The sequence below is a fragment of the Lactuca serriola genome, chromosome 5 (genome assembly GCF_051521515.1).
Source record: "Lactuca serriola cultivar US96UC23 chromosome 5, Lser_US96UC23_V15, whole genome shotgun sequence".
In the NCBI taxonomy this organism is placed as follows: domain Eukaryota; kingdom Viridiplantae; phylum Streptophyta; class Magnoliopsida; order Asterales; family Asteraceae; genus Lactuca; species Lactuca serriola.
Window position 1 is genome coordinate 285,234,695 of NC_136412.1, and position 16,789 is coordinate 285,251,483.

The following is a 16,789-nucleotide window of genomic DNA, read 5'->3' on the forward strand; positions in this document are numbered from 1 at the left end:
TGTAGTAGTAGTATGGGTGAAATAGTCCCTGTAACTGGTTAAGATAAACCGGAAGGGTATGTCAGACACCCCGGTATGTCCGACAGGGGTAGGTTAGGCACCCCGGTATGCCTAGCAAGGTAGGTCGGACCCTGACAGTATGTTTATAGTATGGTATGCGGTATGATAGGGGAACTCACTAAGCTTTGTGTTTACAATTTTCAGTTTTTGTTTCAGGTACCTCTTTTTCGAAAGAGAAGGAGCTGGCACGGTAGCGGCGCATCACACACACATGATTTCCGCATTTTGAGATCCATGGGATTGTACTCTGATATTATTACTATTGATGATGTGATTTTTGAGACATGTGGTTATGATTCATGGGTTTTTATGATGTTGGTGATGTTTTTTAGTAAACGGTTTTATAAGTAACATAATTAAAAACAAAATTTTTAGTTTTGAAAATTGGGATGTAACACCCGAAAGGAATACCAGTTCTTAAGGTGAAGAAATATCTAAAAACATTTCAACCAGGCAACCCAACAAATTTCCAAATCTGGATGTCATGTCTAAAAGGGCTTCTAATGCATACTTGAGTTCATGACAATTCATCACTATACCACTTATCCCAAAAGTATAACAATAAGCGAACAATAACCTTTTGTCATATCTAAAATATTATTCGTAAATTGGTGTGTGTCTTTACCAACAGATCATCAACAGGCACAGTCATGAGCCTCATGGCTCATAATTTTCACAACTAGTATTACATTACTGATGGTCGAACTCAATTAGAAACTTTTGACGTACAATCTTAACTTCCATCTTGTTATTATTGTTGGATTATGTGTCTAAGTTTATAACTATTTTTGGTATGTACTTGACCTGGTTGGCATGGTCCATTTGGGTTGCATGGCATCATGAAACTTGGATAGACAAAATGAGAAAAGGACACTTATGGCTTATTATTATATTATAAGTTCTAATATATTAATTATATTATTTAATTAGTATTGATCAAGAATTAATTTGGTGATCAAAAATAGAATAATTAAATATATGGGGTTGATTATGTAAATCATCCATTCTTATATAGTGGGCTAATGATCCATGGTTTACTGAATTAGGCTAAAACCCATAGGGTGCTCCATGGATAGTCCATGGAGGTTAAAACCCATGGATCATGGAGGAAATGAAAAGCCATGTCAATTAGGGTTTACATGGTGTAACCCTACTTGTGACACAACTATAATAGGACCCCATGGGCTACCAAAATTGGAACTAAGTGAAGAACTAGAATGCTAGCCGATTTTGAGTATGTTTGTACTACTCTCAAAGTTATTCCAAGAGTTGTGGTGTTGTGTGAAACACTTGAGGCATCATATTTGGGGTGCTAGGCTCACAAAGTTCTTAAGGAATCCAAGCAACAAGAAAGGTATGTTCTTCTACTAGCTTTTATGTTTCAAGTTCCCAATGCCATGCTAGTTAGTTTAAGAACCTTGGAAAAATCAAATTTGCATGTATCTTAGTAAAACATAGATCGAAGGTTTCTATGGTTGCATGTACACCTTAAGACTGTTAGAATGCTCAAAACCCTTCAGTGGTATCAGAGCCTAGGCTTGTTTTCTTGATACTTGATGCAAATTGTTGAAGAAACTCATATTTTCTGCATTTTGCTGAGTGAACTCGCCGAGTCCATCAGGGGAATCGACGAGTCCAATCATATATTCATCCTACACATCGAGTAGGTTCATGCACTCAACGAGTAGGAGGCCTAGAGTGCAGTTTTTCGAGTTTTGCTGCTGGAAATGGACTAGAATCGTTACCCTAAATTGTTTTGGACTTATAAAACTTGTTTTTGATGTGGTAATGATTATGTTAATCCATTTACAACGGTTATTATCAAAATTTCAAAGTTTTATATGTGTTTATATGATTCTTGAAGTTGTTGATATGAATGTTCACACACTTATGAGTTTGGTAGATCATAGGAATTATTTGCAAATGGTTTTTTAATTTAATTCTTGATCTAAATGTTTTTAATGTAATCCATAAATTGTTCTCGAGTTATGGATTACCAAAAGTCTTTCTTTTAAAGTCCATTAAAGAACACGTAGGTTACATAAAATGAAGAGTCTTCATTTTAATAAACCATTAACTCATAAGTTATGAAGTTGAAAAAGTTTTGAATAGTTACAAAACTTGCCCTCAAGTTTTGGAACATGTAAAGTCACTTTAAAAACTTTAGTTCCAACCCCTAGAATTTTAAATTTTAAAATTCAACCCTTATACTTTATAATATTATAAGTTAATAATATATATATATATATATATATATATATATATATATATATAAGAACAAGTCGTTTTACCATTAGTAGGCCTCGTTCACGAAGTCAGTCTATAAGGGGGTATAAGGTTGTTGCCTATAAAATGGTAGCTTAATGGTTGTCCACTCTCACCCATCGCTTCCTTCATTGGTGGAGGGTCATTAGCCGAACGGGTAGGACAATGACTTTAATCCTCATTAAAAGTATAATGATTATAAAGTAACTAAATGTTTTACAAATTCCCAATCTTAGTTACTTTAGGAAAATGTGAATTTGGTGCTAACCCATGAAATTACACTTTGCACCTTTCTTAAGTCGTTAGTGGAGTGTGTGTGGTTAACCGGCACATTAACTTGGATTTAACATGGTTGGCAAAGGGTGGCTTAAGGTTTATCATAGATTGGTGAAGCGCGTGTGGTTAACTGGCACATCGATTAGGTGATAAGCATTGAGAGTACCAAGTAATTTGCATGGTTATTCACACCTTGTTTTGTGATCCCCGGTATCCTAGTCACAAAACTTGAAGGGCACAATCGAGATTGAAACATGTCATTGAAAAGTTCAATGAATCTCAAAAGAATCTAGGAGTTTCAAAACCAATTAAAACCTAATAATAATACATTTCGTTTTTCATGGTGGAAATTGGTGAATCGTCATTCACCTACCTTATAATATTTTATAGCTTGGATTACGACATCCCTCTTCTAAGTTATAAAATATTGTGTTGGGTCCTAGCCTTAATATCACATTTGGATGTCTTCCAACAATGTTGCTTCTGGCTCAAACACTATAGGCTCCTTCTCTCTCATGAACCTTTGTGGGAGAGTCATCTTTGATGGGACTAATTTCAATGATTGGACTAGGAACATATGGATGGTCACTCGCTATAAGGACAAGGAATATGTCCTCGACAAGTAGCTGAAGGATCTTGATGAGTCTACTGCTACTCCCGGGGAGATCGCTGACTTTAGGGCACATGAGAGTGATGCTACCAAAGTGGCATGTATCATGTTGGCCACGATGACAACCAAGCATCAAAATTCCTATGAGGACTTTTATCCTTTTAAGATGCACCATGATTTGATGGACAGATACAATCAGAGTGCTCATCAAGAGTGATATGAAATAATCTCCTCCATGATAACAACTCGGATGAAGGATCATGAACCGATCACGGGCCACATGCAGAAAATGCAAATGTTTGTGGACTGTCTGCTGAAGTTGAATGTGAACTTTCCGGAGGATTTGGCAATTTACATTATTTTGCACTCCTTACCTTCTTGTTATGGGTAATTCCGAATGACTTATCACATGAACAAGGACGGGGTCACACTCAGCAAACTTCAAGGACTTTTGAAGACCGCTGAAACCAGTCTTAAAGATAAATCGGTTGTTACCACTCCTACTCCTACCGCCACCCCTGTTATGGCTATCGGGCAAGGTAAAGGGAAGAAGAGGAAGAGCCCTTCGAAGGGTATCAAGGGAAAGTCTCTTGATGGCTCCTCTTCAAGTAGAACCAAAAGTGGTTTTGTCACTCCTTCTGCCAACCCTAAAGAGTCTAAATGCTTCTATTGCCATGAAAAGGCGCATAGGAAGCGAAACTGCCCAAAGTACTTGCAAGATGTTAAGGATGGGAAAGTAAAACCCAACCATGTAGGTATTACACTATATTGTCTAATAACTCACCCTATTCTAATTCTTGGGTCCTTGATACATATTGTGGTATTCACATATGTTCTGATTTGCAGGGACTAAGAAGAAATGAGAGTGTGGAGCATGGGAAGATAAACTTAATCATGGGGAATAGGAAAGCTTCACCTGTCACCAAGATTGGAGTTTATTCTTTGTGGCTAAGTAGTGGGTTAACATTAGATTTGAATAAATGTTGTTACTCGTCTGAAATGGCGAGAAATATTATTTCCTTTCATGGTTTGTAAAAACAAGGATTTACTTTTTCATTTGATAATGAATGTGGTGGTATTAATGTTTTCTTTAATAATGTTCTTTATTTTAAAGCATTACCTTGTGATGGTGTATATGAAACTATGTCGGTTGTTGATAACCTAGGAAATAATGTGTTGTGTATCGATTCTTCCACTAACTTGGATAAAGCATCATTATGGAATTGTCGTCTTAGACATATGAGCAAGAAACACATATGCCAACTCCAAAAGGATGGAGTCTTGGAGTCATTTGACCTAAAGTCGGATGATAGTTGTGAATCTTGTTTACTTGGAAAAATGACAAAATCACCCTTCACTGGTACATGTGCTAGGGGTGAAGGTTTGTTAGATCTTGTACACACAGATGTGTGGGACCCTTCAGAACCGCCACAAGGGATGCTTACCGATTCTATGTGACTTTTACTATTCATTATAGTAGATATGGATATGTCTACTTAATCAAGCATAAGTCAGAAACCTTTGAAAAATTCAAGGATTTTAAACATGAAGTGGAGAATCAGCTAGGCAAGAACATTAAGATGATTCGATCCGATCGAGGTGGTGAGTATCTTAGTACAGAGTTCCTTGACTATCTTAAGGAATGTGGGATTGTCTCACAATTGACACCTCCCAGAACACCACAACTTAATGGTGTGGCTGAGAGGAGTAATCGAACCTTGTTGGACATGGTCCGTTCGATGATGAGTCGAGCTTCGCTACCAATCTCATTTTGGGGGTATGCCTTAGAGGCTGTCGCCCATATTCTTAATCTAGTCCCTACCAAAAAGGTTGCCAAAACACCTCACGAGATGTGGACTGGGAAAGTTCCCAATTTGGAACACATCAAGATTTGGGGTTGCGAGGCTTTCGTGAGGCGCGAGACTCACGACAAGGGAGAGTCTTTCGCGCGATAAGGGAGAGTCTTTCTCTCAAAGTTATTCCAAGAGTTGTGGTGTTGTGTGAAACACTTGAGGCATCAAATTTGGGGTGCTAGGCTCACAAAGTTCTTAAGGAGTCCAAGCAACAAGAAAGGTATGTTCTTCTACGAGCTTTTATGTTTTAAGTTCCACATGCCATTCTAGTTAGGTTAAGAACCTTGGAAAAATCAAATTTGCATGTATCTTAGTAAAACATAGATCCAAGGTTACCTACTTGTATGTTCATGATATGTTGTGACACCATCTAGCTAGTTTATGTAAAGCTCTTGGTACAACACAATTCTTGCTATCCTATCTCCTGATGTTTTTCAAATGAGAAACCCATCTTGCTAGCATGAAATATGAAAGACCAACTGGGTCCTGCCTGCATTTGCTAACATTTAACCATTCCTCTTCATGAGATAGATGTGTTCTAACTATAGTCTTATATCAATTGTAACTGCATAATTGCTAACATAAAGCCATTCTATCCAGAATGTAACTCGGACCTCAGGAACATGGAAAAATATTCATCAGGTGTTAGACGGTGTCTCAAATTCCCAAGGCTTTATCAGACAAGAACATGCAGGGAGACTCTCCACACAACCGTCGACCAGAGCTGTAATAACTATCCTTATGCAAAAACCTGACATGTCCTACCATTATCAAACTTTACACAATGCATGATCACATATGGAGAATCAAATATGTGTTGCTCTTGATAATTGAACCCCTATCATCTCAGGACAAAACCTCAGTAATCCAAGATAATCACTTACACCAACCACCCCACCATTAGTCAAACAAACTTAATTCATAATCCTCACACATTCTAGTGGAGCACTAATGAATCCTAATTGTACCACTCCATACTTATACTCAAAGAGACTATCCTCAGATACTCATTTATTTCTATATGCTTGCGAAGATATTTGATCACAACATAATACGAAGAAAACGTACATACCCGTTTCTGAAACTAATCTACAATTGCCAATCTTCGGCAATAAATAGCCAACTCTTGCTGCAATCTATGGAAGTTCTAACGTTCCAATATATGGCCAAGTGATGCATCTTCTTACTATCGAGCATTCATTACACTCCCATGCCTCTTTCTTATGAAAATATTCAATACTCTTAAGGGGAACTACTTGTTAGAGTGGGTTCCTTGTCCAATAAATCCTATGCCACAAGGACATCTCATTCGTAATTGAAGACATAAATCCATTCGATTACCCGAATTTTACCTATGATATGATCAATTCATGCATTCATTCTGACTTTGAGGGGTGGAGCAGGACATATCCATGAGCCTGCCTTTGAGAGGCGTTAGAGACCTAGGCATGTCAAGTCTGATCAGTCGGAGCCGACTCTACGTGATCTGATGAAGTGTTTGGATGTTGTATAGCAGAAACATCACTAAATTATGGCCTCAATTGTTGGGGCCAGGAAGCACCTTGGGAAGGACCATCCACATTTTCCTCAGGCAGATCACGTTGTTCCACCTCATGCTCAGCCGAGGGGTACTGGTCATGATGCTGGTGGCACTTCAGGTACACATCTTGGAGATACCGATGATGATAGCAAGGAGATCACAGAGGACAAGGATGGTGAGTATAAGAGCAGTGACAAGTAAGTGGGAGGGTTGATGCATTTGGTTTTTATTTTGATACTTATTTCTACTTATTTTGTGGGATATCTTTTGATACACTTATGTATGTTTATGCTTTTGATTTGTATTGTATATGTATGTATGGTTTCTACTTTATCATTATCGAGCCCAAATTCAGTTGATGTATTATATATATATATATATATATATATATATATATATATATATATATATATATATATATTGTGTTCTTGATTTATATGCTTATTTAGTATTGGTTATTATTATTGTTTTGTACTTCTAAACTATCAAATAAGGATTAGCCAGATGAGAAGTGTTAGAGGGCAGGATTATTTTAGCATATAGCCGTTCTGAAATCCAGCAACCCAAGTGACAATTCAAACTAGTCACATCTCCCGTAAGTAGTCTATCAGTAGGGTAATTAATAGTAATACTTTTATTTATCGGTTTTAGGAAAAACCTTATCGGATTATACATCCTAATCTATAGTTGTAATTTCTAAAGAAGTACTAATTCTCTATATCAAGTAGCTCTGATACCATTCTATCACACTTCCCCTGACTGTTGGCAGAAACATCGAGTGGTGAAGGTGGTTACATAGATTACCCAAATCACAAAGCACAAACCATAACTACCTTTTTCTAAATCAATGATGTGTATTACAAGGAATACATGAAACCTATATATATCTTCAAGTTGATTGTCCTTTCTTGCGTTGATCCTTACTTATATTCCTTATTTCCTATATTTTACTATATTATCTTTTCCAAAATTTCTTATATCTTGTAACTTATAAGTCTTCCGAATACTTTGAATTTCAATGTTCTATATTCTTTTTAGGATATCCTTACTTACTATCTTTATAAGATATTTTTACATTCCTATCTTACTATCTTTATTGGATATTTTACCAATCCTATCTTACTATCTTTATAGAATATTTTACCAATCCTATCTTACTATCTTTATAAGATATTTTACGTATCCTATCTTATTATCTTTATAGGATATTTTACAAATCCTATCTTATTATCTTTATAGGATATTTTATCGATCCCATCTTATTATCTTTATATCTTAGGATATCTTATTAATCCTAAATTATTTTATTAACTACTCGAAGGCTTCCCTCTATACAGTCGGATCTCTAAGGTTGTTGGAATTTATTACCATGAACCCTTATAATCAACGTTGTAGACTAATAATTTCCCCACACGATTCTTCATCGGACATTGAATAGTTCTTTGTATAATAAAGAAAGTTATCTTATCAGAATTGTAACTAGCAATCGCAGGTGGGGGTGTCAAACCCCGTATGGATCTATACATATCTTTCTGGCTCTCGCAAGATTAACGATTATAGGTTCGGGGTATCCAAATTTAATCAGGTTAAGGATGAATAATAACAGCTTACTAACGCATTAACTTTTTGCAGTTTTTACCACGGATCGATTAACCTGAATCAATTAAATTAACAACTGAAATAATCGTTGCCCGTAAACGGCGCCAAAAACTTGATGTGCAATTTATATACTACCTAGTTTGAAATTTATAATCCTAACCTGCTTAATTAACTAATTGCACTTGTTGGAAAAATAATTGGTGAATTGAAACTAATCACAAAAGTTGAGGGGTTGAATGGAATATAATCAAAAATTGATATTCAATTTTCGGTTACAACTCGTAATTAAGAACGATATTAAATATAATTTCGGTTACAAATTGTATTTTAATGACAATTTAATTGTTTGTTGGTTATGGTTTGTAGTGTAAATACAACAATTCCTCAACCATTTGAGACACACTAAGAATGCAATGAAAATCTCTTTCTTTTTTTTTTTTTTTTCATTTTTGTCTTCTTCATTTTGTTGTTATATCGAAGGTAAAATCTAGGCATAATGAGAGTTTGGGTGGTCTTGAAGAGCCACTTCAAACTGTTTTATCCTGAGAAACAAACACCTGGTGGCATGCGAATTTATTTTAAAGACAATGTGCTAAACATATGTCTCAGTTTTTTCTGTTTTCTTGTTTGTTTTCGTATATTACCATAATATTATTCCTACAATCTTAAAACAAATTCATTTGTACAAAACGAATAAAGGAAAAATATACTTTTTGTGCTTTTCTATTACTCGGTTTAGTAGTTTTTGTTATTGTTAGATTTTGATAGATAAAAAACGATTTTTTTTGGAGTTTTTCTTGATCGATTTTGGCAAAAAAAAATTAACTTTGTTTTAGTAGTTTTTTTTTAAACAACTTCGTTTTGCTGAAAAAACAACAATAAATTATGCAAAACAACATTGTTTTGTGAAAAACAACTTTTTTTAGTCAAAAACAACTTCAATTTAATGTAAAACAACTTTAGAAATTTGAAAACAGCTTGAATTTACTGAAAAATAGCATTAAGTTCTACAAAACAGCTTGGTTTTACTTTAAAAAAACAACAACATTTTAAATAGGTCGTGTAAGGTGGTCCAGTCAGGCTGAATGCTCATATTTGCATGCTATTTTTTGTTGTGTGGTGTGATGGTAATTTTGGGAACTCACTAAGTTTTGTCTTATTGTTTCAGGTGCTTTAGATGATTGTGGGAAAGTGAAGGCATGATCGTGCACATCTTCCTGTTTTTATTGTTGGATTAGTGTCTAAGTCCATAACTATTTTGGTATGTACTTGACCCGATTATGAGCATGGTCCTTTTGGGTTGCCTTCACCATAGCAATATGTAGGATGATTTAAGGAGAGAAAGGTTTAAATATGATTTATTAATATATTATGAGAATAATATATTAAAGGAGAAATCATATTGTTTAATTAATATTAGTCAATAATTAATTATGAATTAATTTTGTAGCTAAAAGAGATTAATTAAACTTAGGGGACTAGACTGCAATTATTGGATAATTGAGTTATTGGGCTAAGGAATGCTAAAGGAATAAGGGGTGAACGAAATTATGATGGAAGCCCATCATATTTTCGTCCATGGCCTTATCCAGAAAGTTCCATGGGCTGCTTAGAGTTTAAGTTGTCCACTAGGGTTTTGACTGAAACCCTAGCAGCCCACACAAGTATATAAAGGACCCCTTAGGCTCCAAAAACGTGGTACAACTGATTCTCTAGGGTTTCTAGTCGTTTTTGGGCAGCCTCCTTTCTTCTCCTCTTCATCCAAGTTGCATAAGGTGTTTGTGACTCCATTAGAGGTGCAGCACTTGAGGCACTAAGCTTTTGAAGCCAATCCAAGCAAGGAATTGATTGTTATTGCTATATAACAATCAAAAGGTAATTCTCTAAACCCTAATTCAGTTTATAATATGTTAGATCTAAGTTTATTAGTCTTGGATTCATAGTATGTACAATAGAGAAACCTAGATCCAAGCATTAGGGTTTGTATGAGCACATAGGATTGTTCTTATGGATAAAACCCATCAGTGGTATCAGAGACTTGATTGGTTTTAGTTGTATGTGATGCTTAACTGCTTTATTTGATGAAAAGCGAGTTTTTTGGCCTCTGCCCAATCTGACTCGGCGAGTCAGTGGATGAACTCGGCGAGTCTGTCTGACTTGGCGAGTCTAGTCCCTGACTCGGCGAGTCCAGGGGTCATACAGAGGGATTTTCGGGTTTTGGCTGCTGTTTTGACTTGGACTTGATGCTTAATTTGTTTTATGAAGATAACTTCAAATTTTTTAAATATTGGTTGTTTATATGATAAATATGGATTATTTCAAATTATTTGGTAATTATCTAGTGACTAAAATAAGATTAGGTCAAATATAGATAATTATGAAATTAATTGTTTAATTTGAATTATTTGTTATTTGATCCCTAATGTTTTGAAAAGTCTCAAAACTTGGCCTCAAGTTTTGGGATTTAAAAGTTGATTAAAAGTTTAATTTTGAAATGTTAAATTCTAAAACCCTAGTAATTTGAAAAGTTCAAATCTCACCCTTATGGTTTTGTTAATTAATTAACATGTATAATTAAAAGTGATTTAATAAATCCATAAAGTTTTGGTTTACATTTAATTAAATTAAAAGTATAATTCACTAAATTAAACCACCTAGTATTTTAAAAGTGTAAAATACACCCTATACTATATATAACATTAAAAGTCTAGTATTATATATGAGTAAACAGTCAGTCTTACCGTTAGTAGGCCTCATTCACGAAGCTGGTCTATAAGGGGTGTTTAAGGAAATTGCCTGTAAAATGGCGATTAAATGGGTATCCACTCTTACCCACCGCACTCTTGACTAGTGGAGGGTCGTTAGCCGAACGGGTAGGATAGGACAGAAACCTTCCATTATAAGTATAATGAAGTACAAAGTAACTAAATGCTTTTTCAAATTCCCAAATCATAGTTACTTTAGGAAAAATGTGAAATTGTATGCTAATCCATAGATTTACACTTCGTACCCCTGTCAAACGTTAGTGGAGCGTGTGTGGTTAACCGGCACACTAATTTGGGAATGACATTGGTAACGAAGGGTGACTCGATGTTTGTCATAGATCAATGGAGCGTGTGTGGCTAACCGACACATTGATTAGGTGATAGTAGCATTGGGTGCACCACGTGATTCGTATGGTTATTCACACCTTGTTTGTGATCCTCGGCATCCCAGTCACAAATAGTAGGGCATAATCGAGATTAAACATGCCATTGAAAAGTTCAATGAATCTCAAAGATCTAGGAGTTTCAATTCATTTAAAACTTAATATTCCTTTTCGCTTTTCATGGTGGAAATTGGTAAATCGTCATTTACCTACCTTCAAATATTTTGCAACTAGATTACGGCATCCCTTTTCTAGGTTGTAGAATATTGTGTTGGATCCTAGCTTGATGTTTCATTTGGGTGTTACATCAAGAATTCTAATCAACATAACTTGAATTTTCTCCCGTTTTGTAGATGTCTGAATCTTACAATGGTCTTCCCAAATCCTTTGGAACAAGCTTTCCAAATGAAGATGACGTTCCGAGATACGATCAAGGAAATGAGAGTCATGCTTCACTTCCTCCACCTCCTCCAATCGTTCTCCCTGACCCACAAGTTCAAAGGCTTGAAAAGTTCAAGCTCACTCAAGCCCTTTTGGCAAGTAAACACGAAGATGGGAAACCTGTGTGTGCACACGTATTAGAGATGAAGTCACACATTGATAGGTTAAGCATGTTGGGTGTCGAGATTTCAAGCGAGTTGGCTGCTGACTGGGTTCTTCAGTCACTTCCTGAATCATACAGTGAGTTCGTTAGAGAGTACTATATGATGGATCACGACGTGACCCTAATTGATCTCACCTATTTGCTTATAGCTGCTGAATCAACAATGATTTGGCGTGTTGGTCAAGCAAATTTGTCTAGTGAATCAAACTCCCAAACTTCAATGGACACTGGCAACATTGGAAGTCCAGAAAGAACTAAGTCTGTGATTGTCCGATGTGTTGTGCCATAGGAGTCCATTTGCTTTTATTGCCAAGAGAAGGGGCATTGGAGACGAAGCTGCCCTAACTACCTGAAAGATCTAAGAGATGAGAGAGTCAAGACGTATGGCTCTACTTCAGGTAAAATCCATTATCTAACTCTTTTGAGTTCCTATTCTAGATTCTTAATATATGATGTGATAAGATTACATTTTGATGTCTTGTAGGATCGAAGAAAAGAGAGGAAGCTTGAGAAAAGAAGTGAGCTGAATCTAATCATGAAGAAATGGATTGCGATCGCATTACTTGAAGAATGGATTCTTGAGCTACTACTTGGAGTTAGAATAGATTGTTAAGAAATATGTAATAACATAGTTTTTCAATTGAATTGCAAGGACAAATTTTTTCCGCAATAAAATGAATTTTGATTTTATCTTATTTATTTATCCTTGCAATGGCATGTATGAAAAATTGATGTTTGAATGTTTCTATTATTAGCAATAATGGATTTGATTCTTAATTATGTTATTTGTGGACATATCAAAAAGTTTACCAAATAGGGAGAGTTTCTCATCGCCCAAGTTTCAATTGGACAGAAACTTGGAATCATGCAATGTGTATTGTATAATGAATGAAAAACTTTCACATTTGGGAAACTTAGACTAATTCTTTGACAAAGTGTCAATTGAAGGACTAGGAGATCGAGTACACTAGGTCGTACATTGATCAAGTCTACCACAAGAGTGACAAAGATATTCATCATGATTTACTAAAGTTTACTAAATATGGTTATACTTATAAGATTGAGTATAATTCTGAGTTAACTGAAATAGTTTCAATCAATAACAGAACGAATAAGAAGAATCAAGAAGGCAGAAAGATAAAAGTTTCTCCATTCTAAGAAGAAGGGAGAGTACCTTTTATTGTGTTTTATGATGAAGTCTTAATGATTAAGAACCATATCTCAATTGATCCTCTAAGTGAGTCTTAGTGCATTTGCATGTCTAAGAAGAGGAATCGAGAATTGTAGAAATGGTTAAATCAAAAAGTCAATCATACTTCGTTCCAATATCAAGTCTTAGAGTCATACTCCAAGATTGTGACATTGAGTGACAAGTCTTAAGTAGGTTTATAACACTCATCAAATGTGGAATTTGGAAAAGTTTTCTTATTCTTGCACATTAGAAATTGGTAAGTTGTGATGTCTTGGATAAGACAAAGAACAACTAGGACCAATTTGTGAAGTGTTTTGTCTTGATAAGAACTACACTAACTCTTGAATATTTGTTTTGTCAAGAAATGTTTCTTGACAAGAGAATCTTATATATCAAGGAGTCAGTGGGAGTCTTAATGGTCTTGAAGGGTTTCAAGAACAAATCAAGAATAAACCTTATCGATCATCACTAGCACACGACTTGAGGTTTGCAACCTATCGTGCTGACATTATTTTGTTTTTGTGCCATTCCAATTGAGTTAATTGTGTATGTGAGTTCTATGAGTTCTCATTTGAATGCATACTAGAGCCTTAGTCAATGGAAAGTACATTGATATGTAAGGACAAGTTACTAAACTACTTGGAAGACATGGTGGGCACTCATGTTACCATAAGGCAAGAAATCAAGATTAAGAAAGTTCAGTCCATATGAGTTTAGATTTGTCGCAAACCTTGGTTTTGGCAAATTCACATGGATAGTAACTTTCAGATTAAAAAACTGGGACCTTTCAGATTTAAAATAACACAGTTTCGAATTGAAAATCGGGGCATATAAGGAGAAGACATGCCTTTTTATACCATTATTTAGCCTGGTTCTTTTGTATGCAACCGGGTTCTAATATGCAGCATGTGAATCTTGTTTGAATATATATCCATGTTTGTAATATGCAAGAGGATCTTTTACAATTATTATTTTTTCTAAATCCAAAACTCAAAAGCAATACCATTACAACTGTTACAATTCTATTTTTTTCTGCATTCAACAAAAAACACAAACGATGTACATATGAATAAGAATTGTTGTAAGTTTGCACATGATAAATAACTAACTGTAACAGACAGGTGGGGTTTATGATGTTTGTTTATGGTTTTGGTGTTTCAACTACAACAATACCAATGGAGGGATTGAGGGTAACTGATGCAGAATTGGTGTTGTATTTATAACCATCAAAATGCATCGGGGGACATCTTTTGTGAACTAAGTTCAATTCTTTTTAATATATAGCCTTAATTTGACGTAATTTATTGAACTTGACTATGTTTTCATGTAATTCTACATCATTGGGCAAAAGTAATATATACATGAAAGTAAACTCATGTCTATACATCAATTGTTCAAAAAAAAACCTGATGCCTATACAAATAATAATACAATATGCAATATAATCATCACATGAGTGATTACTTGTGTTCTAGGTGAGAAAAAAATTGATATAAAAAAGAAACAAGATATGAGCATTAACTTGACTAATTGGAATATAAATGAGCATTTCGGTAGCAAGATAGGGGTGATATGGCCATTGTTTATATGGAGTTTTTATTTACAAAAAAAAAAAGTCAAATAACCTTTTTTTTTTTTAAATAGGTCATATAGTATTCTAGAACACATGCATTGTCTCTTAGTAATACTAATAGAACTCGGTTGCTTTTTCAAAACCGGGTCATATACCTATACAACAAAAAGTCTCGGTTGTTATGCTAGGAACCGGGTTACTTAATTATAATATATACCCCGACTTTTTAAGATGAACTGGGTCATATTGCTTATCCCCATTTAGATCCCAGTTTTTTCATAATATAGCACTTTTCGTCACAATATCTGTCATTAAAGATTCGTCACAAAAGAAACATAGCAACGTACTTTCAAAATGTGTCGTGTCTCACACATTTGCATCACGCACTAGTACAGAAAAGATTTGATAATGCGGTTAATATAATTTGTTGATGCGGTTTCCTAACCGCACTAAAAAATATAGCATCAAAAAATAGCACTATTTGTTGATGCGGTTTTTAAACCGCATTAGAAAAAGGCGGAAACCGCCTTATAAAATATGAAAATTAAAGTCTCAAATCGCATTAAAAAATAGGAATCATTCTATTAAATATTAGCACTAAAAAATAAATACCGCCTTAAAAAATATGAAAACTAAAGTCGCAAATCGCATTAAAAAAATCAAGAACCGCTCTAATAAATATTAGCACCAAAAAATAAAATCCACCCTGTTAAACAATCGCACCAGCAAATCAGGAACCGCTCTATTAAATATTAGCACCAAAAAATAAAAAACCGTCCTATTAAATAATAAGGTCAAAAAGTATAAAACCATTATAAATAAAATACAGCACCAAAACAAAACCACACTATAAAAGATAATATATCATTTTAAAATCATCAATAAACAAAAACATAGTATTAAACAAAACTTAATTATATATAAAAAGAAAAAGTACAATAAAGTCCCTACATATTGGCCTCATAATCGATTTAGTTCTTATATTTATTTTTTATTCAATTAAGTCTCAAATACCGGTAATCGTACTCAATTTAACCCTTTGACCCAGTCAACAGGTCATCCGACTTTTAAAAATTACATTTTTGGCCCATATTTCAAAATTTATTACAAATTTGGTCCAAATTTTATACTTTTGGCCTAGATTTTAAACTTTGTTACAAATTTGGTCCAAACTTTACAATTTTTGCCTAAATTTTAGAATTTTATTATGAATTCATCATAACTTTAGTTTTTTTACTACTTTTTTTCTCAAAAAATTGTTTCTAATATGTTTTTTCTTTATAAAATCATATTTATACAAAAAAAAAATGTATTTTCACATAAAAATCTTATATTTTCTGTATAAAAAACTTTTTTTTAAAACTCTTTTGTATATGAAGTATCTAGTTATAAAAATATATATTTGTTAACTATATAAATATATACATATCCGTTTTTATAAAAAATGTATACAAAAAACGTATTTTACAAAAATATATATATATATATACAAACACCAATCACCTTTATATATATATATATATATATATATATATATATATATATATATATATATATATATATATATATATATGCACACAAATACGTGTGTATCTATATTTTTTTATAAAATTGTGTTTGTATACATTTTATAAAATGTATATTGTTAGGCGTGTCAGACCAAACAAATAATGGGGTACGATATACTCCAAAAGAATCCCACTATATTGCATTAAAAAATAGTACAAGGCAAGCAGGGTCGATCCACAGAGACACGGGATAATTAGTCTATACCTCTTTGCGTAAGGTACTATGGTCACCAACAGTAAAGAGTGGGGTATAGGATAAAATAATTAAAACAAACACTTAAAAACACAAGTAATCAACTAAAAGAGTGAATGAAATCCAGAAAAGGTAAGGACTCCAACGTCATGAATAACAACTTAGCAATGTGATTCCAAGATAACATGATATTTGTTTAATTCTATCTAAGTTGGTACTCGAAAGTGTTAACAAGCTCTAACACTTCCCATTCACCACATTAATTAACCAAAACAAGCTCTTTGATTAACCCTAACCTTACTAACTTA